Here is a 25,546-nt window from a genome sequence, read left to right on the forward strand (position 1 = left end):
CATGAGTCATAAATCAGGCCACACAGTCCGAGTCACCAAGCTAAAGCTTTAAGCCCTCAAGTAAGACGATTTTTTCAGCTAAAATGTAGATGGTGACTACCGAAATAAAGTTAACAGCTAAATAAACTATTTAAATTTGATCTGTAGCTGAGACACTTTGCAGGATTAATGCAGTATTTTCAAGCAGAAGCAATCCTAGAGATGTTCACTGCAACAGCACAATCTGCTGAGCCCTGAACAAACCCCGTTCAGCCACGATTATTGTTTCCTGTTTCGCCTTTGGGCCTGAACGTCCACTGCTGTCCCTCCTGAGAGGTGGAAGCAGCTGCTTCTCTCTCAAACAGAGACAACGTTTTATAAATCAGAGCTACTGATGATAAACAGGCTGGTTGCACCGTCAAGGGTCTGTGTGCAGAATGTAACGTGTTGCAGGAATTTTAACACACACGGACACATTTGCACACCGCAGCACATCCATGATGCTATGACGGTAACGGGAGATTTATGACACACAACAAGCTATTAAGAGCTGGTGGGAAAATCAGAGGGAGGGGAATGGTGTGGAAACTCTTCTTCATGCCACATTAATTCATCCTCCGGTGTGAGAAACCTCCCCATTATGCACACCTCATCTGAAAAGCACCCGAGGACGATCGGTGCAGAGCTACAGAGCACCGATCCCAGGTCCGATGTGAGGTCAGCTAAGATCTTCCCCACAGCTTCTGGTCTCTCAGGAGGACGCCACAGCTGCTTGCTACATGAAGAATTCATATTACTGCTGCATAAGCGAAGGGTGTGAGACAGACTAATGTGCATCACATCATGTGTGAGCTCAGGAGGGCGATCTTACACATGCCGTTTGGTCTCAGAATGGCCGTGCTGCTGTGTGAGTATGATGACCATTTCCACAACCCGTGTCTTAGATGAGTTAATAGTTCCGGTCAGTTCAAGTTTAACGTCCGCTGCATTTGGCAAAAGTTCATGTTTTTAAAGTACTTTAACTAATTTCAGCACTTTATTAGTATTATTCTGAGCTACTACAGCAATCAGTTTCCCTCTGCGATTAATAAAGTATTTTTGAATTGAATTTTAATAGATTTATTCAATCAGTGATAACTATTCTTCATATTGCCTCTTCTCAGTTAACAGATCCATTTATTTACCAACCTTGTGTAATGTTCTTCTAAATCAAGCTGCTTCCGTATCGGCTCTAAACATGAAGACGACTCTTTGTGCATGGTGTTGAAGAGAAAGAGAATTTAGATGTATCTCAGGTCCCTGGTAATCACACACACACACACACACACACACACACACACACATCAGAATGATGTCATCAGATTATTTCTGTTTCTTTAGCTTTTGTTTATTATTTACTGCCTTGGAGGGAAACCAACCTCATGCTTCACACATTTGAAAACATATATTTTTAAAGGAGATGTTAGGCATTTTTTAAAAGTTATAATAGTTCTATGGTCGACACACATGTCGATGCACTAAATCCTTCTCACATGAAGCAATTTCAGCTGTTTCATTCTTGATGTTTTTAGTACCACCCAGAATGAGCCGTTTCAGGACTCTGCCACTTTAAAATATCAAAATATGCAACAACTTACAAAATATGGTAATTATCTTTCCATCCATGTTGGTTGATTAGTTATATGAACTAAAAACTGAAAATAATTAGGAGCAAATGGGCCTGACTTGTAGGAAATTACTTCATTGTACAAAAAATGTAGTTAACTCTCGAAAAAGCAGTAACTGCTGAGCTTCCCTCGAGTGCAGTTAGCCGAAGCCATTTAGCAGGGACCCAGTTTTGTTTAAAGGGAAGAATCTCTTAACTAAAAACATCAAAAGAAGCTAATTTCACCAACTCTTGTCTGAAAGTGACCTCAGAGGAACTGCGGGAGTTCTCCCGTCTTTGGCCCCGCAGGGATGTGATGTTTTCCCCAAAGCGATTTATTAAAAATGGTGACGGCTGCAGGAAAGTGTGGGACTGGTCTCATCTTCCCCTGGGATGTGTGCACACAGCTTCGTGAAATAATAGTATAAAGTTGGTAGATATCTGTGTGTGTGTGTGTGTGTGTGTGTGTGTGTGTGTGTGTGTGTGTCTTAGTGAATGAATAGTGCAGTTTAACCACTGCCCAGGCGGTTCTAAACCACACTGACTTGTTTAATTTCAACTAAAACTAAAAAACCTTATTGGACCTGGTCCAGATTTCTCCTACTTCACATACTTAGATCTTTTCCAGTTACCTCCTCTAGCTCACACAGACTCAAAAACATTTCCAGGCGACCTGATTCTTCAGCCAGTTCTGCATCAGATGCCTCAGCATAGTGGGACATGTCTGAAACACATCCTTTCACATGTGTTCAAAAGGTTTCAACTGTTCCAAAACCACCTGAATGAATTTGTTTTGGTGCTGAGAAGTTGTGCTTCTACGCTGATCTCTTCTTTAACCTAAATCCAGCATCGCCCCCCTTTCAAAGTGATGGTCTTACACTGTACTGTGATATAATGTAGGCAATACATCTTTTTTGTTTTGCTAATCTGGCTAGGCTCCTGTCCCACACAGCCCCATGCAATTTAACTTTGAGTGCCGCTCAGCATTAGCCAACAGCATTAGTCAATAGCATTAGCCAACAGTATTAGCCAATAGCATTAGCCAATAGCATTAGCCAACAGCATTAGTCAATAGCATTAGCCAACAGCATTAGCCAATAGCATTAGCCAATAGCATTAGCCAACAGCATTAGCCAATAGCATTAGCCAACAGCATTAGCCAACAGCATTAGCCAACAGCATTAGCCAATAGCATTAGCCAACAGCATTAGCCAACAGCATTAGCCAATAGCATTAGCCAACAGCATTAGCCAACAGCATTAGCCAACAGCATTAGCCATCAGCTTACAGTGGGGCAAAAAAGTATTTAGTCAGCCACCGATTGTGCAAGTTCTCCCACTTAAAATGATGACAGAGGTCAGTAATTTTCATCATAGCTACACTTCAACTGTGAGAGACAGAATGTGAAAAAAATCCATGAATTCACATGGCAGGATTTTTAAAGAATTTATTTGTAAATCAGGGTGGAAAATAAGTATTTGGTCAATAACAAAAATTCAACTCAATACTTTGTAACATAACCTTTGTTGGCAATAACAGAGGTCAGTCCCAAGTGGGTTCATAGTTGGACATCCAAACAGTGGAACTAGTTTGCATGTCCTGTAGAAATCCAGAATTGATCTTGGACCAACTGACTTAACATCAACATGATCTGCACGTTAGTGTGACTTGATTGTGGCTTGAAAGGTAAATGGGAAGAAGCTAAATCCAGCAACAAACCTGCTGAGATGGCAGCATCGATGGAACGCATGTTAAATTCAGAAGGGGTTAAAAGAAATAGATACTTTCTTTGCTGATTTAAGAATTAAGATTATGTAAGGCTTCATAATGCAAGTCAAACCTGTATAATTATATCATGTGGGTATAATTTTCCCACATAAAGCACTTTCATGTACTGCATCTGAAATGAGTTGCTGGGCACCACTGGAAGATGGGGGTGTGCTCCCTTCCTTATCAAACAGCAACACTCCTGGTTTCTATGGAAGGTAATCAGAGCAGAACTGGACTGTATTAAGCATGAACTTTACATTTCTGCTCCAAAGCTCATATTCATTTGGCCGTAAGAACTTCATGAAGAATAAGGAGCCAAGATGGAGGCAAATTCAGGAGGAGGAAGTAGGTAACCACAAATATTCAAAGAACAGGTTTGGACAACAGGGACATGCATGAAAACAGGAGGATCTGAAGAAGACCAGAGAACTTTTATGCTGTGTGGAGGTGATTAAAGGGAGGGAACAGGTGAGCTGATTACCTGATGCACGACAGGTGTTCAAGGTGCTGACAGTGGTAAACTGAGGAGAAAACTCAACCAACAGAAACAAACTTAAAAACGTGTTTCTCCAAATCGGTCCTAAAGTGAGAAAAAACTGAACAATTTCGTGTTATGACCTCTTATTGCTGGCATTTCATAAAGTTCATATCCGTTGGTTTATCAAACGTTACCAGAATCAGTTTTACTGTCAACGCCCCAGCGGCCTGAAGCATAGAGGTGTGTCTCCACAGTACCGCCTGACCACGGTTAAACCCACAGACATGAAGAGCTCAAACAGATGCAGGCAGATTATGAGAGCAGCCATCAAATCGTGAGAACAACAATGATACCGGAACGCGTCCTTACAAAATAAGACAATTCCCGGACTTTGTTCCGGCAAGATCCGGCTGAGATCCTGGTTCATTCGCCTGAAAAGGATTTAATAGATAGAAGCACGGCACTAACTGGTTGGAAAATCAATTATAAACACAGATAATGAGTTATTATGACATCTTCTATTTGAACCAACATCATAAATACGTAATAAAGTAAGATGTACTGTAAAAACATCTCAGCTGAGTAATGGCCTGTTCCTTGAATTGTTTAAAGTACTTTGCATTAGTTGTAATCATCACAACGTGTGTGTGTGCTCGTATTTTCACTTTTCTTGTTCTATCAGCATGTACTTGTAACCGGGTGTGTTCTTTTAAAGTATGACGAAGCCTTTTTCAAGGCCAGCCAGGATAACAACCCCTCTGCAGTCCAGTTTCAGGACTTTTTCTGTCATCGTGCTTTGGTGCTGGTTTTTTCCAGTGCAGTCATGTTTGTTTGTTTTGTTTTTTTCTCAAATATGTCACCTGGCTAAAACCAGGCAAATGGTATCACATGCGCATGTGGAGGCAATAATCCAGGCTTTTATATCCTCATGCCCAGACGACTGTATACGCTGTTGTGCTGGTGTCAGCCAGGCAGTTCTCTCTAGGTTTTCAGTGGTTTAGAACGGGTGGCCGGGTTCCTGCCTGGTTCTACGTGCTACAAATACACATTCTTAATAATCCACTTAGTTGTACCAAACGAATCCACTGGATAGTGGAAATGGAATTGAACCGTCTTAAGCAGAATTTGTGCAATGATCTCTGGATGTTGAAGAATTGACAGGAAACAGAAATATCATATAAATATGTGGGAATGACACCACCAGAGCCTTTCTCCTCCTTTTGCCGCTGCTCACAGCAAGCTGCAACTCACGGTTTTCCCACAGTGGCTTAGATTTACCGGTTTGTAGGTCTGAGACTACAAAGGCTGATACAAATCTTAATGTGGACGTTCATTTCTTTAGCTGCACCTGTCTTCCACAAATTAAAACTGCACCACGAAGCCAAACTGGCCACTTTACAGAGTAACAGCATCCCACAGCTACGTGCCAGACAGCTTTGTTCCAATGGTGTTAGGTGAAGCTGAGTGACTCAGTGCTGGAGTGGCGGAGAGGGAGAACTTAGCAGCACAAGGCTCTTCGGTTCCTCATGGCATCAGATTAAGATTCCACAGCATGTTAGAGACATCGGATTAGGAAACTTTCTACTCTGCCTGGCCTGAATGAATGAATAAGGTCCTGTCCACACGTAGCCGGGGATCTGCCAAAACGTAGATACAGGTGCTGGCCAGTAAATTAGAATATCATCAAAAGGTTGAAAATATTTCAGTAATTCCATTCAAAACGTGAAACTTGTACATTATATTCATGCAATGCACACAGACCAATGTATTTCCAATGTTTATTACGTTTAATTTTGATATTTATAGGTGACAACCAATGAAAACATCAAATCTGGTATCTCAGAAAATTAGAATATTCTAAAGGCCAATGAAAAAATGTTTGTTTCTCTAATGTTGGCCAACTGAAAAGAATGAACATGAAAAGAATGTGCATGTATAGCACTCAATACTTAGTCGGGGCTCCTTTTGCCTCAATAACTGCAGTAATGCGGCGTGGCATGGACTCGATCAGTCTGTGGCACTGCTCAGGTGTTATGAGAGCCCAGGTTGCTCTGATAGTCGTCTTCAGCTCCTCTGCATTGTTGGGTCTAGCGTATTGCATCCTCCGCTTCACAATACCCCATAGATTTTCTATGGGGTTAAGGTCAGGCGAGTTTGCTGGCCAATCAAGGACAGGGATACCATGGTCCTTGAACCAGGTGCTGGTGGTTTTGGCACTGTGTGCAGGTGCCAAGTCCTGTTGAAAGGTGAAGTCTGCATCCCCATAAAGTTGGTCAGCAGCAGGAAGCATGAAGTGCTCTAAAACTTCCTGGTAGACGGCTGCATTGACCCTGGACCTCAGGAAACAGAGTGGGCCAACACCGGCAGATGACATGCACCCCACACCATCACTGACGGTGGAAACTTTACACTGGACCTCATGCAACGTGGATTCTGTGCTTCTCCGCTCTTCCTCCAGACTCTGGGTCCTTGATTTCCAAAGGAAATGCAGAACTTGCTTTCATCAGAAAACATAACTTTGGACCACTCAGCATCAGTCCAGTCCTTTTTGTCCTTGGCCCAGGCGAGACGCTTCTTGCGCTGTTTCTTGTTCAAGAGTGGCTTGACACACGGAATGCGACACCTGAATCCCATGTCTTTCATGAGTCTCCTCGTGGTGGTTCTTGAAGCGCTGACTCCAGCTGCAGTCCACTCTTTGTGGATCTCCCCCACATTTTTGAATGGGTTTGTCGTCACAATTCTCTGCAGGGTGCGGTTATCCCTAGAGCTTGTACACTTTTTTCTACCACATTTTTTCCGTCCCTTCGCCTGTCTGTTAATGTGCTTGGACACAGAGCTCTGCGAACAGCCAGCTTCTTTAGCAATCACCTTTTGTGTCTTGCCCTCCTTGTGCAAGGTGTCAATGATTGTCTTTTGGACAGCTGTTAAGTCAGAAGTCTTCCCCATGATTGTGGTGCCGTCAAAACAAGACTGAGGGACCTTTTAAAGGCCTTTGCAGGTGTTTTGAGTAAATCAGCTGATTAGAGTGGCAGCAGGTGTCTTCTATATTCAGCCTTTTCAGAATATTCTAATTTTTTGAGATACCAAATTTGGAGTTTTCATTAGTTGTCACTTATGAATATCAAATTTAAATGTAATGAACATTGGAAATACATTGGTCTGTGTGCATTGCATGAATATAATGTACAAGTTTCACGTTTTGAATGGAATTACTGAAATATTTTCAACCTTTTGATGATATTCTAATTTACTGGCCAGCACCTGTATTTTTCTACGTTTTGGCCTGTCATCCACACGAAAACTGAGTTTTTTCACACGAAAACGGATCTTTTTAAAAACCCGGCCAAAGTGAGGATCTGCGTTTTCTCCGTTTTGGGTGTCTGCGTGTGGACGGACAAAACCGGAGTTTTAAGGTCCGCAACGTCACTTTCCACGACAAAAAAATGCTGACATCACGTGTGCGACCTGTGTTTACACTAGCCGACAGCATGGACGCCCTCAGAGCTGCGCTCGCTTTATCAATTCTGCTTGTTTGTTATTGCAAGCAGAATTACTGCTCCTTGCGGAAGACCGCAGACGAAGGACGAGGTTAAGAACGGGGGAAGTACTGCCGCCTACAGGTCTGGCATGTCCTTAACAACGTATTTATCCGGGTACGTGTGGACAGTTTTTTTTTAAAACGAGGTGGTATGGATGCAAGTTTTTGGAGGGGCGGATATTCGTTTTAAAAAAACCCGGCTACGTGTGGACTAGGCCTCAGTCATCAACAACAATAACATCAAATTTTGATTTAGGAGCTGGTGGCAACTTAAAGAAAAGGCTTCACAACCTTAGCTGTCTTGGATTTGAGGTTACTCAATCTTTGGCGTAAAGGAAAGAAGGCAAAGAGCTCCTGTTATAATGTTCTCTGTTTCATGTCAAAATGGTTAATTTTCTTATAAACTACTTCAAATGCACTGAACAAATTATTGTTACACCAGAAATACAGCCATCAATAATAAATAATGCATTTATTGTTCCTGATTAGCGTGGTGGCCTCTTTAACATAAACATAAGAAAACTCCATCAAGTTCTTTGCACTAATTCCCGCTCACATAAAACAATTTCAGCTGTTTGATTATCGACCCTTTCAGTACCTTCCAGATTGAGCCGTTTCAGGGCTCTGTCACTTTAAGAAAACACGCTTGAGCTGGCCAAGCCCACCTACCTACCAACTCAGGCTGCTATTAGCTGAGAAGCTCTAATACCCCGGAGGGGCTAGGACAGGGGTTGGCAACCTGTGGCTCTGGAGCCGCATGTGGCTCTTTCATCCATCTGATGTGGCTCTCTGCTTGTAAACTAATTAATAAATATTTAATTAAAATGTATTTTATTTTGCTGCATTCATTTTTTTATTTGTATGCCAATTCACTTGTGTGTAATCAAATGTCTCTATAGGCGCTTTCTGAGCTGAAGAGGATGTGAGATTCTGGGCTTCTCCTCAGACGGCTCCTGGATGTGTCGCCACATTGGAGACAGGAACAAGCACTATTCAGCCAAAGTTTCATCATCAGGGAACATTTTCTAAGTGACAAGTCTCTCTGAGATACCGGGTTTGGAAAACACTCGCTTCAGTGGGAGGAACCTTCCCGCATGCGCTCTGGTTCTGCGACGCGCTCCAAGCCCCCGATCTACACATTGGCTGAATAAATCTTCAGCTCGCTGTCCACCTGAGCTCAGGGTCCAGTTCCAATGTTCTGATGGGAATCTTTCCTTGACTGTTTTAGCTACCTCCGCAATGTGCGAAATGATAAAAATGTTAGCACATCTGCAGCCTTGAGGTTTCTCAGTCAAAATAAATGATCAAATACGGGAAATATCCAGTCAGTACAAATCCTGTCATTTAACCGTTTTGCCTTCTTGTGAAGATTGTTGCAAACAGAAACATTAAACGTGTAAATGAGGGGGGAAATAACAATTGATTGGATCCTTTTCTTACCTTTTCAACATTGTTTAATGCAAAGTTTTGTTCTGTACGAAGTTCAATTGCAACAATCCAACGAGACAGATCCTGGATTTGTATTTTGAACAGTTTAAACATGTAAAAGGAGACGTGTGTGACGCGTCAAAAAGCAACACCTGCTCAACTACTAAAACCACTAACAGGCTGAAAAATATTTAAATATTGTGGGCACAGATGAGCTACGTAGGGTTATACTACATACTAGAATCTATGAAGCTTATATCATGTATAAATATCCAGGATACCGATTTAAGTTCACACGCCAACCTGTTTGGTCTATTTTAATCCAAAGATTAATGTTTAATTTAAGATAATTAAATTTAATAGCAAAAGTTTATTTTTGAATCAGAAGTTAGGAATCTTTGTTTTTCAATAACCAGAAATAATTATACCTTTCTGTGTTACATTTCAAAGAATGAGGCAAGTTTAAAAATGAAGAATTTATTACTAACTACAGGTGCTGGCCAGTAAATTAGAATATCATCAAAAGGTTGAAAATATTTCAGTAATTCCATTCAAAACGTGAAACTTGTACATTATATTCATGCAATGCACACAGACCAATGTATTTCCAATGTTCATTACATTTAAATTTGATATTCATAAGTGACAACTAATGAAAACTCCAAATTTGGTACCTCAAAAAATTAGAATATTCTGAAAAGGCTGAATATAGAAGACACCTGCTGCCACTCTAATCAGCTGATTTACTCAAAACACCTGCAAAGGCCTTTAAAAGGTCCCTCAGTCTTGTTTTGAAGGCACCACAATCATGGGGAAGACTTCTGACTTAACAGCTGTCCAAAAGACAATCATTGACACCTTGCACAAGGAGGGCAAGACACAAAAGGTGATTGCTAAAGAAGCTGGCTGTTCGCAGAGCTCTGTGTCCAAGCACATTAACAGACAGGCGAAGGGACGGAAAAAATGTGGTAGAAAAAAGTGTACAAGCTCTAGGGATAACCGCACCCTGCAGAGAATTGTGACGACAAACCCATTCAAAAATGTGGGGGAGATCCACAAAGAGTGGACTGCAGCTGGAGTCAGCGCTTCAAGAACCACCACGAGGAGACTCATGAAAGACATGGGATTCAGGTGTCGCATTCCGTGTGTCAAGCCACTCTTGAACATGAAACAGCGCAAGAAGCATCTCGCCTGGGCCAAGGACAAAAAGGACTGGACTGATGCTGAGTGGTCCAAAGTTATGTTTTCTGATGAAAGCAAGTTCTGCATTTCCTTTGGAAATCAAGGACCCAGAGTCTGGAGGAAGAGCGGAGAAGCACAGAATCCACGTTGCATGAGGTCCAGTGTAAAGTTTCCACCGTCAGTGATGGTGTGGGGTGCCATGTCATCTGCCGGTGTTGGCCCACTCTGTTTCCTGAGGTCCAGGGTCAATGCAGCCGTCTACCAGGAAGTTTTAGAGCACTTCATGCTTCCTGCTGCTGACCAACTTTATGGGGATGCAGACTTCACCTTTCAACAGGACTTGGCACCTGCACACAGTGCCAAAACCACCAGCACCTGGTTCAAGGACCATGGTATCCCTGTCCTTGATTGGCCAGCAAACTCGCCTGACCTTAACCCCATAGAAAATCTATGGGGTATTGTGAAGCGGAGGATGCAATACGCTAGACCCAACAATGCAGAGGAGCTGAAGACGACTATCAGAGCAACCTGGGCTCTCATAACACCTGAGCAGTGCCACAGACTGATCGAGTCCATGCCACGCCGCATTACTGCAGTTATTGAGGCAAAAGGAGCCCCGACTAAGTATTGAGTGCTATACATGCACATTCTTTTCATGTTCATTCTTTTCAGTTGGCCAACATTAGAGAAACAAACATTTTTTCATTGGCCTTTAGAATATTCTAATTTTCTGAGATACCAGATTTGATGTTTTCATTGGTTGTCACCTATAAATATCAAAATTAAACGTAATAAACATCGGAAATACATTGGTCTGTGTGCATTGCATGAATATAATGTACAAGTTTCACGTTTTGAATGGAATTACTGAAATATTTTCAACCTTTTGATGATATTCTAATTTACTGGCCAGCACCTGTATGTTTAAACTTTAAGATTTGAACGACAATTATAAATGAGAATTCATGAATGACAAATTTTAACAGCTTTGATATTAAACTTGTTTTAAAAGGCAAACCTGTAACTGGGTGAAAGCTAAATGGAAATATGAGTTTGGATGCGTGAATGGATTTCTCAGAAGGTTTCTTTCAGAGAGAGGAACACGTTCTGGGTTGGAAATGATGTTTTGCAGCTACCTGAGTTGTTTACTTAGAGAAAACAGCATCAAACACATTCTGTGGGCTACCTCACCCAACAGGAGACCCTCTTTGTGGATCCGGAGATCAAGAGGATGGTGTCCACCTCAGGGTACTCGGTCCGGTAGAGAAGACGCGAGTGAACCGATCCTCTGGTCCAGAGATGCCGCCGGGTACACAGTGTCGAGCGTTTGGCTTAACTCTGAAGGAGTTTCTCGTCTTAACTCAGAAATCAATAACTCTGGAAGGAGTTTTAGCGTCAGCTGGCTACAGTTACGTTTATTCATAGCTTCTTCTATCAGCGTGACAGAACAGCAGGTGGAGGTTAGGGACGGCCGTTCCCTTCCTCAGTGATGGTGGTGGATTCACGAACTGACGTGAAAGCTGCTGGAAGTTAGTTTTACAAAGTCCCCAGAACACGCCCACTCTCAGCAAGAAAGCTTTGGTCATGAGTCAAAAACATGACGGCAGTTACCCTTTACTCTGGATAAACTCTGTGTTAGATGGATGAGTGGAAGCTGACCTTCTGATTTGCTGAACACACATTACTGATCATCAACCATAATCATTACTATACCCAAAGCATAATAATTCATTTCATGTAATTAAAATACATTTATACTGAACCAAGTGATTATTTATGATGATTATAATAATTAGTAATAAAGTCAAAGAGTTTATTAATGTTATTATTTTGATTATTATCGTGAACTTTAAGTGTCCTTCTTCTGGGACGCAACAGCAGCAGATGAGGGGTGCTACTCAGCAGACATCAGGGCTCCTGGGTTAATCTGTGGACTTAAAAGTTACAGTCTGACCCAGCTTGACCCAGCTGGGTAAATGTGACCTTTGCCACAAATTAGAGAACCTTCATGATGCTACAGCTACAACTTCTGGATCCATTTGATACAAATTGTTCTAATAATTATCTTCTGTTGAAAGATAACTTTGAAGAACATGAGCGAATGGTATTGGTTGCTGTCACCTTGTGATCAGTTAAAGCAGCTCTCGGCTGTCTGAGGGTAGGCCCCGCCCACAACGCCACGGCTGCTGTGGCTCCCAGTGCTTTCTTTACAGTGGGAAACGGGTAACAATGGCTCTTTGATGGGAAAAGGTTGCCGACCCCTGGTCTAGGAGTAGCGCTCTCCTACACGTGAGAGGGCTATTTCTTATTTTTATTTTTGTTGCTAATTTACCCATTTGTGACATCACAACTGAGGACTTTTTGAAACAACTTGTTTTACACATACAATTCCTAAAAACCAACCACAGACAGAAAATGTATGGACAGGTTGGTTTTTCACATTTGGAGTGGCAGTAGAGGCAGCTGAGACCTACATGTCAGCACAAAACTATGCAAAAGGTGAGTTTTGCACAATAAATCCTCTGTAAATAACAACTGTACTTAAAATTAAACCTAAAATTAATATGTTATTTTAACTACTGTAAATTACATGAAGAATTCTAATTTGTTTTCAGGCTTAAAGTGGGTTTAAGTGGCTTGTGTATATTTTCTTCTTTGTAGTGGGTGCAATACATATTTTGACAGATTTTTCCCACTAAAACCAGAGGTTTACATACGCTGAATAAAATGACAAAAACACAGTCTGAAGTTTTATGTTTAATTTAAACTTATTTATATTTAAACCCTTACAGAGTACAGAACAGAAGTAAGATCATGCTTGAAAAATTAAAAATAACATGTCACTTTTGAGTTAAAGCTTCAAAGATTAAGCTGAAGGACAAAATGCCATAATCCCAGAACACTTGTGTCACTGTTGGTTCTAATGGGTTAACTGGTACACATGATCATTTTGGATTTAAAGAAAGTGCAAAGGCGCACGCACAGACATCTTCACAAACATATCATGATGACGGTGTTTATTTTATTGGAGCTGCATCTAACTAAATGTCTCTATGATGGAAGACTTTTAAAATCAATCTGATCAACATTAAATACAACAAATAAATTTGAAGTCAGCCTGATGCAGGGAACAGAAGTAAGATCAAATTCTCCGCTATGCTGCCAGAAACAAAAGGTTAAAGCAATGGACAATCCTGGAGGTCAGAAGGGTCAGCTCAGTGCCGTTGTCCTGCAGGAACACAGAGGGATACCATTATTTAAATCTTTTTTGAATGTGATTTACAAACGCCAACAGTCAGACGTGTTCAGCTGGCTGGCCCGGGGGGATCATTTCACAGCCTCAGGCAGATTTTCGTACCTGATTGGCCAAAGGCCCTTAAAGGTACAAAAACCAGACAAAAAAACCTAACATTGTGTCTGTACCAGATTTTTTACTGACAGCCAAGTCAAGAGAATGCAAAAATGTTTTCAAAAATTGGTCTATATTTTAACAGATTTCCTTCAAAGTGCATTACTGTTTCATCACAAAAGGTTTAGAAGCATAGCATAACATCTGGATGACGGCGACTGTGGAAGCCTGTTTTATTAAAGACCAAGTTTAATTGTCTTGTGAGTCGAGCTACATGGGGAAAAAAAGCTCTTGCGCTCCTGTTTCATTATTATCTCCTGAAATTTGGACATCTCGCGGCTCACCTCTGATTGGCTAATAGCAACATGGCTTTACCACTGACTCAGTTTGCTCTGCAACACTAATGTTTTACCTGCATAAATAGCACAAGCCTGAAGGAGTTCTGCTCTGTGGTGGAGTTGCTAATGCTAACAGCTAGCTTCTTCTAGCTGAGAATTGCTTGGCTGTCTCTTGGAAGTTAAATAAACAACAGCCTTCCATATCGCCAGTCAAGATGGATGAGTCCGAGAATGCTATTTTCACAATATGACGAGCAAATGTCAGCCAGTTTTCCCCCCTTGTAGCTTATATTGTTTTTTCTGGTGACATAAGAGGTGGATGATAATTGGTAAGGATGTCGTCATCGCCGTCTTCCTCTGCTTATCCGGGTCTGGGTCACTGGGGCAGCATCCCAACTAGGGAGCTCCAGACCGTCCTCTCCCCGGCCACCTGCACCAGCTCCCCCGGCAGGAACCCAAGGCGTTCCCGGACCAGATTGGAGATGTAACCTCTCCAACGTGTCCTGGATCGACCCGGGGGCCTCCTGCTGGCAGGACATGCCCGAAACACCTCCCCAGGGAGGCATCCAGGAGGCATCCTGACCAGATGCCAAAACCACCTCAACTGACTCCTTTCAATCTGGAGGAGCAGCGGTTCTACTCCGAGTCCCTCCCGAATGTCCGAGCTCCTCACCCTATCTCTAAGGCTGAGCCCGGCCACCCTACGGTCTTCACTTACATGAAAAAGATCAGGCACGTGCAGAGGGGGGTGCGGAGGGTGCTTGAGACCCTGCCCCTTTTGTCCGAAGTGCCCAAAGTGCCATTTTTCCGGTCGTTCGTCAGATTTTACCGTACAAAACTGTTATACTGTGATACAAATTGGGCACTAGGACCATGCGGAGGCAGCCGCCTCAAGCTGAAGGCTATTTTCCCTTAGACCCGCCTACAAGCTCACTGATTGGCTCTGCCGCATCATACTAATGAGTGATTGGTTGTCCTTGCTGTCGCTCTACCTTGTAGCCATGGAGACGACAGACCGGTGTTTTCCCTGCGGACAGGAGTCTGCGTTCATCTACCTGTAAGTTTTTTTTTCTGCCTGCTTCACGTCAGCTGGATGGATTTTAATATCAGAGCTTTTGTTTACGTGCGTTTGAGTCCGTGGTTAGTGTGTGTGGAGCAGAGTCAGGTAGCTGCATGTCTGGGACAGAAAATGAGACACGAGAGAGACTTCTCCTGAAGTGTTGCAGAAACTCACAAAGAATCACGGATGTGTCTCACTCTAGATTCTCCGGGTCATAACTTCTGAATTACTAATCGAATAAAAATACTTCAAACGGGTTCTAAAAGTACATAAAACGATCTTTCCAACGAGGTATTACATGATGTAATTCATGTTACTCCAAAAATCACTATTAGAGGGAAACCAGCTTTGCAGCGTCAGAAAGAAACGGAGCGAACCGCGACGGGACAGCGAGAACCGAAGGGAGGAGACAGTCTGATCATTTCATCAGCAGCTTTTATAAAGTTATGGAAACAAACGTCACAAATAAAATCCACCTGGTTGGTCAGGTGTCCCAGAGGCTGTTTCTGTAGATGGTGACATGAGGAGGGACAGATTAAAGTCACACTGGTTTTTATTTGAACACACAACTGTTTACTAAATGATTCAGCTTCATTCCAGCATTATTTATACGTACAATAAATATTTATTTAGCTGAAAATATAATGTTATCAGTGCAGAATTTTATTAGTTTACTTTTTGTAATGAAATGTTTACATTTAACCATTTATCTGGCTTGTTGATCTTCATAATGCTGGTAGAAATGTAGCTACAGCTGTGAAGTAGTCCATGAGTGTTATTTTATGATACCTGGTATTTATTTTACTGTATCCCGTTCTCTGGACCGGAGCGTAGACCTGTGGTCACAGACAGGCTGCAGTCATTAAACTGGTTAACATGAGGTCAGGGGTCACACTGTTTTCTGAGTGTTTGCAGTTCTGAGTTTAAATACCGGTAGTTCTTTTGACACAGTTTGCTCGAGTCATTTAGAAGTTCCTGTTTAGTAATAAATGTAAAGAAAATTCACATCAGTTTTTTTTTCATTTAAGCTGCAGTTTTACGGACTTTAATAAACATAAACACAAATACAAACCAGACGCTGAAAGCTGAGGTTGTTCTGAAAAAAGGAGCAGAGTTACAAACATTTTACACTTATATTACAATTTTAAAGCCATAAAACAAAAAAAAAATATTTGTTATATTTATGGTCATAAGAGGGTTAAACGTGATAAATGTTCCACCTCCCACAAAGAGATGGTAAAAGTGAATGTGAGCATAATTATATACGTTTTATTACTTTATTATGTATTTTTTATTATTGACTATTACTCCAAAGAGTTCAGATGAAGGCAACTGGACTTCTTTGGTTTCTTTAAAACATTTCACTTCTCCTCTGAGGAGCTTTGTCAGTTCTAACTGGAATATGGGAGAGTCTAGCTCATAAGCTGTAGCTGTCTGTTGTTATTTAAAGAGCAGAAACTACTCTGAGTACCCCACCTCTCCATCTCCTGATGAGTGGTTAGCCTCTATTGATGGTGAGTCATCGTGTTGATTAGATGCAGGAAGGTGTGACCTAGACTGAAACTGAATGAGATTCATAAAAAAGTTCTAATCTTTTAAATAACGCTGTTGGTCCTCTTGGTCCTTGTTCTGGTTTTCTAAAACCCGGTGTTAAAAACCTTGGTGTGTTTTTAGACGTTCTTGTAATCTTTACAGACAGGTGAGTGCAGTGGTCCAATCAGGTTTTATCATTTAAGGCAGATAGCAAAGGTGGAGCCATACCTTCCTGCTAATGTCCTCGAACATGTCATCCACCTGTTCGTGTCTTGCCCATTGGACTACTGCAACTCCCTGTATTCTGGCCTGGACCAGTCCTCCCAACACACACTTCAGCTGGTCCAAAATGCAGCGGCTCGATTGCTGACTGGAACCAGCAAGCGGGATCACATAACCCCGGTTCTGGCCTCTCTCCATTGGCTTCCTGTCTCTTACAGGATCCGTTTCAAAATGTTACTTTTTGTTTTTAAATCCCTTCATGGCCTGGCCCCAGTTTACATCTCTGAGCTGCTGTCCGCGTACGTCCCTGCCAGAACCATGAGGTCCAGCTCTCAAGCTCTTCTAACAGTTCCAAAAACCCGCCACAAGACTCGCGGCGACAGAGCGTTCTCTGTGGTTGGGCCCAAACTGTGGAACAAGCTACCTCTCAACATCAGGACCGCACAGAATCTAGAGCATTTTAAATCCCTTCTTAAGACGCAATTTTTTGATTTGGCTTTTAATGCAGGCTGACTTGAGCATCTTAATAGATTTTAACAGTTTTTATCATAGATTGTGAGTGTTGTGTGCTCATCTTATTTTAGGTTTTTATTGTTGATTTGTTGTATCTTGACTTGTTTTACCTTGTACAGCTTTGGTGTAGCTTTGCTGCTGTAAATGTGCTCTGTAAGTAAAATTGACCTTGACCTTGACCTTGACCAAAGCTGCATTATTGGTACTGGAAAGGTGAAATCTAAGCCCCGCCCCTATTTAAAGTGGGGTTTTCACGTTTTGACATAGATAGCTCCTTTTACTACTCTCTCAAATCATCTATCTTCTCTGTCCAGAATGTGGACTTTGTCATCTTCAAAGGTGTGTCCCTTGTCTTTCAGGTGAAGGTGGACTGCAGAGTTCTGACCTGAAGAGGTGGCTCTCCTGTGTTGTGTTATGTTCTTGTGTACTTGTTGTTTAGTTTCTCTAATGTAAACATCTGGACAGTGCTCCTACACTGGACTGCATAAACGACCCCACTGAGCTTCTGTTTGGGTGTTTGGTCTTCTGGATGGACCAGGTTCTGTCTGAGGGTGCTGTTGGATGGACCAGGTTCTGTCTGAGGGTGCTGTTGGGTTTAAGTTTACTGGGATGTTGTGTTTGGAGAAGATTCTTCTAAGTTTCTCCGAGACTCCTGCCACGTATGTGATGATGGTGCCTTTGTGTGAAGGGTGGTGTTGTTAGGTTGGTAGCAGAGCTCTCATGTTTAGTGGTAAGTTCAGTGAGATCATGGAATGGGATCAAGAATTTTCTACTGACAGGAAAAAGATCTCAGCTAACATAGCTGTAGATCACACTGGATAAGTCTCTGTGGTGCATTTATTTTACATTTATTTTACTACCTCTTACTAGAGCTGTCTTTAGTAAGCACAACATATCTTTGGTTGTACACCTGTGCAATAGCAACAAAGTATCTTGATTCCTGTTAAATGTACTTCCTGAATGAGTGACCTTTTCAGGCTAAAATAACAAAATAACAAATACAGACAGAAGGAAGACTTCTTTCTTCTTTTATAATGTGTTGCATCACCACCTGGTATCAGAACAGGACTCAGTATTGGAAGATAATCAAAAATCAAACAACTTGGACTCGGATCAGGGGCAGAAATGTGGTTGTAACATCTCTAGATATAAGTCAGCTTTAAAAACTAAAACTATTATTTATGAACTCACATTAACACTAATGACACTAATTGATATATTTTTATTATGTTGTTTGAACCCAAGGGTCTCATTATCTGAATTTTCTAACTTATTGGATTGCTCTATAAGTGCCCCTTTTTTACTTTGAGCACCCGCCCCGTCAAAGGTCTCTGCACGGCCCTGAAAAAGATCTATTCCCACCTTCTCCCACGGTGTAGTAGGAAGATCAGGAATCATCATTGGTTCCCTTGCTTGTCTGCTTTGAAACGTTTTGCATGTGTCACACTTTCCTACCATGTTTTCAATGTCTCTATTGATACCAGGCCAATACACAGAACCCCTAGCCTGCCGTTTACACCTTTTCATCCCCAAATGGCACGACACTTCACCCAACTTGCCTGTGTTAGTGGTGGTCAGAGGGGCCGATGGCACCAAATGGCAGCCTCGCCTCTGTCAGACCTCCCCAGGGCGGCTGTGGCTACAAGTAGCTTACCATCACTAGCAGTGTGTGAATGTGAGAGCGTGTGAAAGCGTCTTTGGGTGTCTAGAAAAGCGCTCTATAAGTTCAGTTCATTATTATTATTATTAAATGTCCCTCATGTATTCTTCTGAGTATATCATGTCTCAGACTTTGTGGTATCACAATCCTACTGCCTCTCAACAATAGTCCATTGGCCACACTGAGCTCTGATCTGACATGAAAGAACTTAGAGCAGGATCCATTTTGAATATTTGTCATCACTGTTTGAGGCTCCTTGTCTGCAGTCGTCTCATCAGAATTCTTCTTTATCTTTCCATCAGACACTGGCAGAGACGCCATCACCACATTGACATGGTCCTCCACCTCCCTTTCAGTGGAGCTCATGTGACCCATCAGCGATGCTCGAGACAGAGCATCAGCTAAAGCTAAGTGCTTGCCTGGCGTATGTATTAAATCAAAGTTGTACTTCTGCAATTTCATGACAAGCCGTTGAGTCCGTGACGACATCTCATTTAGATTCTTCTCGATGATGGACACCAGAGGGCGATGATCTGTCTCAACTGTAAAGATAGGAAGACCATGAACATAGCAGTGAAAAGTCTCCAGTCCATATGCCAATCCAAGACACTCTTTCTCAATCTGTGCATATTTAACCTTGGACATAGATCTAGAAGCATGAGCAACTGGCTTCCAGCTCCCCTCATCAGCTTGAAGTGAGACAGCCCCAAGTCCATCCTTCGAGGCGTCTGTTGAGATCTTCAGAGTTTTAGTTGGATCAAAATATGCAAGTACTGGGTGAGATGTCAGTGTGGTCTTTAAATCCTTCCATTCCTTCTCATGCTTCTCTGTCCACTTGAAGTCTACAGAATCATGAAGCAACTCCCGCAGCGCTGATGTCCTCACTGACAAGTTGGGTATGAATTTTCCAACAAAGTTCATCATCCCCAAGACTCTGAGCACACCTCTCCTGTCTGTCGGACGTGGAATGGTTGCAAGTCTTCTATATTTCTTTCATCTGGCTTAATTCCGTCAGCAGACAGCTTGGCTCCTAGAAAAGTTATTTCTCTCACACCAAAAAGACACTTGGCACGACTAAGCTTCAAACCACTGACCCTCACCCGGTGCAGCACAGTAGACAGTCTTCGGTTATGTTCCTGCAGGGTAGAACCCCAGATGATAACATCATCAACATAACAACGAACACCCTCCAGCCCCTCCAGCATGTTTTCCATGGCACGATGAAACATCTCAGATGCTGAAATGATGCCAAATGGCATCCTGAGGAATCAGTATCGGCCAAAATGTGTATTAAAGGTACAAAATTTTGAACTTTTCTCATCCAGCTGTATTTGCCAGAACCCTTGTGCTGCATCTAACTTTGAGAAATATCTGGCTCCAGCCATTTCACATACAGTCTCTTCTCGCTTTGGTGTCTGGTAGTGCTCACGCTTTATGCTTCGGGTCAAGTCACCAGGGTCCATACACACTCTCAGGTCATTAGTGACGTTCCTCTTCTCCACACACACCGTTGAGTTCACCCACTCAGTTGGTTCCTCCACCTTGGTGATGACCTTTAACTGTGACATCCTGTCCACTTCCTTTCTTAAACGGTCTTTTAGCGGAGCAGGGACTCTCCTTGGTGCATGGATCACCGGTGTCACATCTTCTCTCAACTGAATGCTGTATGTGTATGGTAGGCATCCCGGGCCTTTGAACACATCTTCATAATGCTGCACAATGGAGTCAACACTCCCTGGGTGTGGACCCACTGCTTCTTCACAGTTGATGTGAAACACTCTTTTCACCAGATTCAATTTCTTAGATGTAGCGCCACCTAGCAGTGATTCACGTCCTTCTGGAACAACAGTAAACAGAACATCACACTCTTTGCGTTTCACTATTACTCCAAGTCTGCACTGTCCCAGGCTTTCAATGTCCTTTCCATTATAGTCCTTTAATGGTAGTGTGTTCTTGAGTATCTTGGGCTTATTCTTCATGCCTCGAATCTCTGTCATGCTGATCAGATTAACTTGTGCACCTGTATCAATCCTTAGTGTCACCAAAGCCCCATTTATTGGAAGGGAAACACACCACATGTCTTCTGGGCACTGGTAGCTGCCATCTGCCTGATTGTGCACGGTCTTTACATCTTCACATGACACCAAGCCCACAAAGAAAGCTTCACTTAAATCAGTCTCTTCAACTAGTCTCACTGATTTTGGTTCGACTTTAGAGAGACATTGTTTGGCAAAATGATTCTTACATTTCAAGCATATTTTGCCATAAGCAGGACACTGTCGAGGATGACGTCTGCCACCACACCGCTTACAGGTGTACATGTCGTCTTTGCTGATCTTTTGAAGCGTGTTTTTCTTCATTTTCTTTACCACAGCCACTTTAACATGTACTGCTGTGACACTTGTTTCAAAGGTCTTTGCATGCTGCAGAGCTAGCTCACTGGCATGATAATGATAATGATAAATGACCCGCACTTGTATAGCGCCTCTCAGAGTAAGGACTCCAAAGCGCTTTACACTACAGTGTATCATTCATCCATTCACACACACATTCATACACTGGTGGAGATGAGAGGGGAGGCTGCCGAGCACAGGCGCCACCGGATCCTCCGACCACCACCAGCAGGCAAGGTGGGTTAAGTGTCTTGCCCAAGGACACAACAGCAGAGTTCTCTGTCCGGAGCCGGGATCGAACCTGCAACCTTCCGATTACTGGACAACCCGCTCAACCCGTTGAGCTGCTGCATGACACAGTCTCTCCGCTTCATCCAGTTAGTTTGGCATCTCTGAGTAGTCGTTCTCTAGTCCGTTTATCATAGACTCCATACACAATCTGATCCCGAACCATAGAATCTTTTAACTCTCCAAAATCACATGACTGTGCTTTCAGCTTCAAATCAGTCACAAAGCAATCAAATGTCTCTTCTTGTTGCTCCACCGAGAGCGGAAGACGTAACTTTCATACACAGTGTTTTTCTGTGGTGAACAGTGTCCATCAAACGTCTCAATCACCTTGTCATACTTGGTTCTGACCGCTGCTTCTTCAAATTCAAAGGTGTTGAAGACTTCAGTGGCTGGAGGACCAGCTAGTGAGTAGCAATGCAGTTGTTCTTGCATTTGGTATGGAGTCCAGCCCCATGGCAGACATATACAGCTCAAACTGCTGCTTAAAACACCTCCAGTTGCTGTCGACCTTTCCCACCAGCTTCAGTCCTTCCACTGGCTTCAAACTTTCCATCTTGACAAGAACTGTTGCCTGGTATCTCTGTCGGCCTTCACGTTCACAGTCCCACTCCTGACACCATGTTTTGATCTTTAAGGGTTAGTGAAGGATCACTCAGCAGACCATTCCGTGTCTCTGAGCCTCTAGCTCAAATAAACATTTGTTTATTAAATCAACACCACTTGTGGTCTACTTCGTTGTGCTACCCTAATGTGCTCTTTAAAAAACAGTGACCTCTGCTGGTCACTCATGTAAAACAGTGACTTTCTACAACATATCAACACACGGAGGAAACTCATTTCGGCCGCTTGTATCCGCGATCTCGTTCTTTCGGTCATTACCCAAAGCTCATGACCATAGGTGAGGATTGGGACGTAGATCGACCGGTAAATCGAGAGCCTGGCTTTCTGGCTCAGCTCCCTCTTCACCACGACAGATCGGCTAGGCGTCCGCATCACTGCAGACGCCGAACCAATCCGCCTGTCGATCTCCCGATCCCTCCTACCCTCACTCATGCACAAGACCCCAAGATACCTAAACTCCTCCACTTGAGGTAGGACCTCTCCCCCGACGCGGAGTTGGCAAGCCACCCTTTTCCGGTCGAGAACCATGGTCTCAGATTTGGAGGTGCTGATCCTCATCCCAGCCGCTTCACACTCGGCCGCGAACCTACCCAGCAAGAGCTGAAGGTCCTCTCTCCCGTCCCAGAGTTGGCAAGCCACCCTTTCCCGGTCGAGATCGGGTTGGTAAGGATGGTAAATTGTTATTCAGAAGAAAAGGTGGTTCAACTTGCATGTTCCTTATTGCAACAGTTTAAAGGTAAATGTGTTGCATTTTGAAAGCAATTTTCAGTTTTACTTTTACGTTACCTTTGATAACACTTTGAATCTGCCCCATAAGGTCAGAATAGAGCAAAAAGGGATCAAGGTGTTCTCTGTTGATGTGTCACCCCTCCTGAACTTGTCCTCTCTCTTCTGTTCCAGTTATTTAGCATCTGTTGTAGATAAGTAAATGTTGTTGCTTTTAAGCTTAATATATTACCTTTACTTATGACCAATAAGCTGTGATACTCTATATAAATATAGAATATAAACCTGCTTGGTTTATGGATGTTTAATCAGAAGATTCTAGGATTCTTTGCTTTTTCAGGGATCAAACACACTTCGTCTTAATTCAGACCGAGTCAGGTTTATAAAAGATATGAAATTTATTTTCTAAACAAATAAAAACATGACAAGTTAACCAAGGCTACTATGATGGATGCATCTAAGAGGATGAGATGTGATGTATGGTGATTTAATGGTGTGTGTTTATCAGAACCTCGCATCTAGAAGAACTGAGTTCTGGGTGTTCAAAGAACTTCGTGTGCATTAAACTATGAAGTTGGTTCTTATCAAAACGGCATCAGACAAAATCTGGCTGTGTTCTACGTAACCCTGAGGAGACTCCCTTTCGGATCTGAGCTGTTGGGGTGGGGGTGGGGGGCTGTTGGGTGACCCTAAGGTACCAAAGTTGTAGAAAAGGCTGCAGTACGACCAGGTCGGTCCAGAGTCGTCTCCCGGATCACAGCAGATAGATGAAATCATTTGCGTCTAGAACAGCTGTTTCTGAATAGCTGAAGGAACCGTTTTGCTGTCAGCTGTAGGCAGCTTTTAGCTTGTCGAAAGCTTTGGGTTAAAGAGGCTTCGCTCCGCATGGCCTATCCGTAGCATTCTCTAGAACTGACTCACTGTCTAGTGAGCTCTGTTTTAATGTTCTCATATTATGATTTCTTGGCCAACCGGGACGGGCCATGTTAAGAGGTGTTAACAAGCAAACCTCAGAACGTCACGCCGCTTTCAGATACAGGACGTTCTGATTTGTGGCTAAGAAAATATCTATGTGTCATGACGTTTAACTTAACTTTATCTCTAATGAACCTTGTCTGAGTGTAGAGAATAATTCACTTGTTAAATCTAAAATTACTGATCATAATTTCAAAATGTTTCATTTCAACCACAGTAATTTAAGCACAGATTAATCAAAACATTTCATTAGTATCCAGTAGGGCTGCAACAACGAATCGATAAATTCGATGAAAATCGATTACTAAAAGCGTTGGCAACGAATTGCGTCATCGATTCGTTGTGTCGCACAACTCTTCCAAAAGCGCCCCCCCTTCCCGCCCGCCGTTGCGCGCAGACCAGAGCAAGTCAGATCAGCGCGAGGGAGAGCCGCAGATCAGCGCGAGGGAGAGCCGGCAGATCAGCGCGAGGGAGAGCCGCAGATCAGCGCGAGGGAGAGCCGCAGATCAGCGCGAGGGAGAGCCGCAGATCAGCGCGAGGGAGAGCCGCAGATCAGCGCGAGGGAGAGCCGGCAGATCAGCGCGAGGGAGAGCCGCAGATCAGCGCGAGGGAGAGCCGCAGATCAGCGCGAGGGAGAGCCGCAGATCAGCGTGAGGGAGAGCCTGCAGACTTGAGCTGCTGCGAACCGGTTCCGCATTGTTGCACAGCGATCCAGGCAGCTGCTTCCAGCGCACGGTCCATTCTCAAAGTGGCGCAACCAAAAAACTATAATTAGCACACGATCGTTCATGTCCGCACATGTTCTCTATTTTCTGTCTTATTTGTGCTCTGCGCTTTTCGGTCAGGAGATCCCTTTGACCTGCTCAAAAGTAACTGATGAGGTGAAAAGGTAAGAATCCAGGCAACAGATTTTCTGGAGAATTAAGAGGAGATGCAGGAAGATGAGAGACAGACAGGACAGGAAAATAGTTCAATAAAAACAAGAAAACAAAACAAAGTGTTGAAAAGTAAAATGTAGGTAGATTTATCTCCACGACACGTTTTTACCAGTAAAAAACAATAAGTTATACACATGTAGTATTTATACATCTGATACAATTCAGATCACCTTCAAAACTGAGTCACACACCCAGGGCCGTTTCAAGACATTTTGGGGGCCAAGGCAAAATGCCCCCCCCCCCCCCCCCAATAACTGGGCTCCCCAGAAGCCTCTGTGTAATTCATACCCTCTCCAGGAGTGTTAGTTATACAGTGTTTATAAAAGCCCCTCAGACATCACTGACATGTTCTAATATTATCAGATGAAAAACTAAATTATCAGACACGCTGTCTCATCTGCTTCTTTTATAAACTTGCAAAAAGTAACAAAACCATTTGAAAGCCACTATTTGTGGATTCTCTGAAAGTTTCCATGGAGTGTGTGACAACTTATTTTTTCATTGATCCTATCGTCTAATCTCACAGCTGAAACAAGCATCCTTAATAATCTGTGCACAGGAAGCTTATCGATGCTGTAGTAAAACAAAAGGTATAATAATTTATTATTAATAAAACCTTGTTGCAGCACTAAAGCAGAAAAATGAGATTTTGCATTAAATATGCAAAATATTTACATATGAATTGTTTTGGAGCCCTTTTATTGGCAGAATCTGATATTAATTTAGTTCTTACAAAAAATGGGTCCCAACATGGTTTGTGTGGCGTTGCCATAGTGTGACGTCATAGGCACAGATCCCCTGTCCTCTTGTTTGGAAATGGAAATATGGTCACCCTACATTAAACAAAATGTCCACCCGGGCTTTGGCACTGCACAGAGACGCTTCGCTGCCTACGACTGAACGTCAG

At 42.8% G+C, this 25,546-nt stretch overlaps 2 protein-coding genes across 2 annotated transcripts in view; both read right to left on the bottom strand.

Annotated features, from left to right (window-relative positions):
• LOC139073049 (uncharacterized) overlaps positions 1–25,546 on the bottom strand; it is a 725,027-nt gene that overhangs the window by 453,842 nt on the left and 245,639 nt on the right. The window lies entirely within an intron of this gene.
• khdrbs3 (KH domain containing, RNA binding, signal transduction associated 3) overlaps positions 12,765–25,546 on the bottom strand; it is a 217,957-nt gene continuing 205,175 nt past the window's right edge. The window contains exon 11 of the mRNA XM_015974223.3: positions 12,765–13,249. The gene's annotated coding sequence lies outside the window, so the exon portion shown is untranslated. The remainder of the gene's footprint in view (positions 13,250–25,546) is intronic.

The sequence above is a fragment of the Nothobranchius furzeri genome, chromosome 11 (genome assembly GCF_043380555.1).
Source record: "Nothobranchius furzeri strain GRZ-AD chromosome 11, NfurGRZ-RIMD1, whole genome shotgun sequence".
NCBI lineage: Eukaryota > Metazoa > Chordata > Actinopteri > Cyprinodontiformes > Nothobranchiidae > Nothobranchius > Nothobranchius furzeri.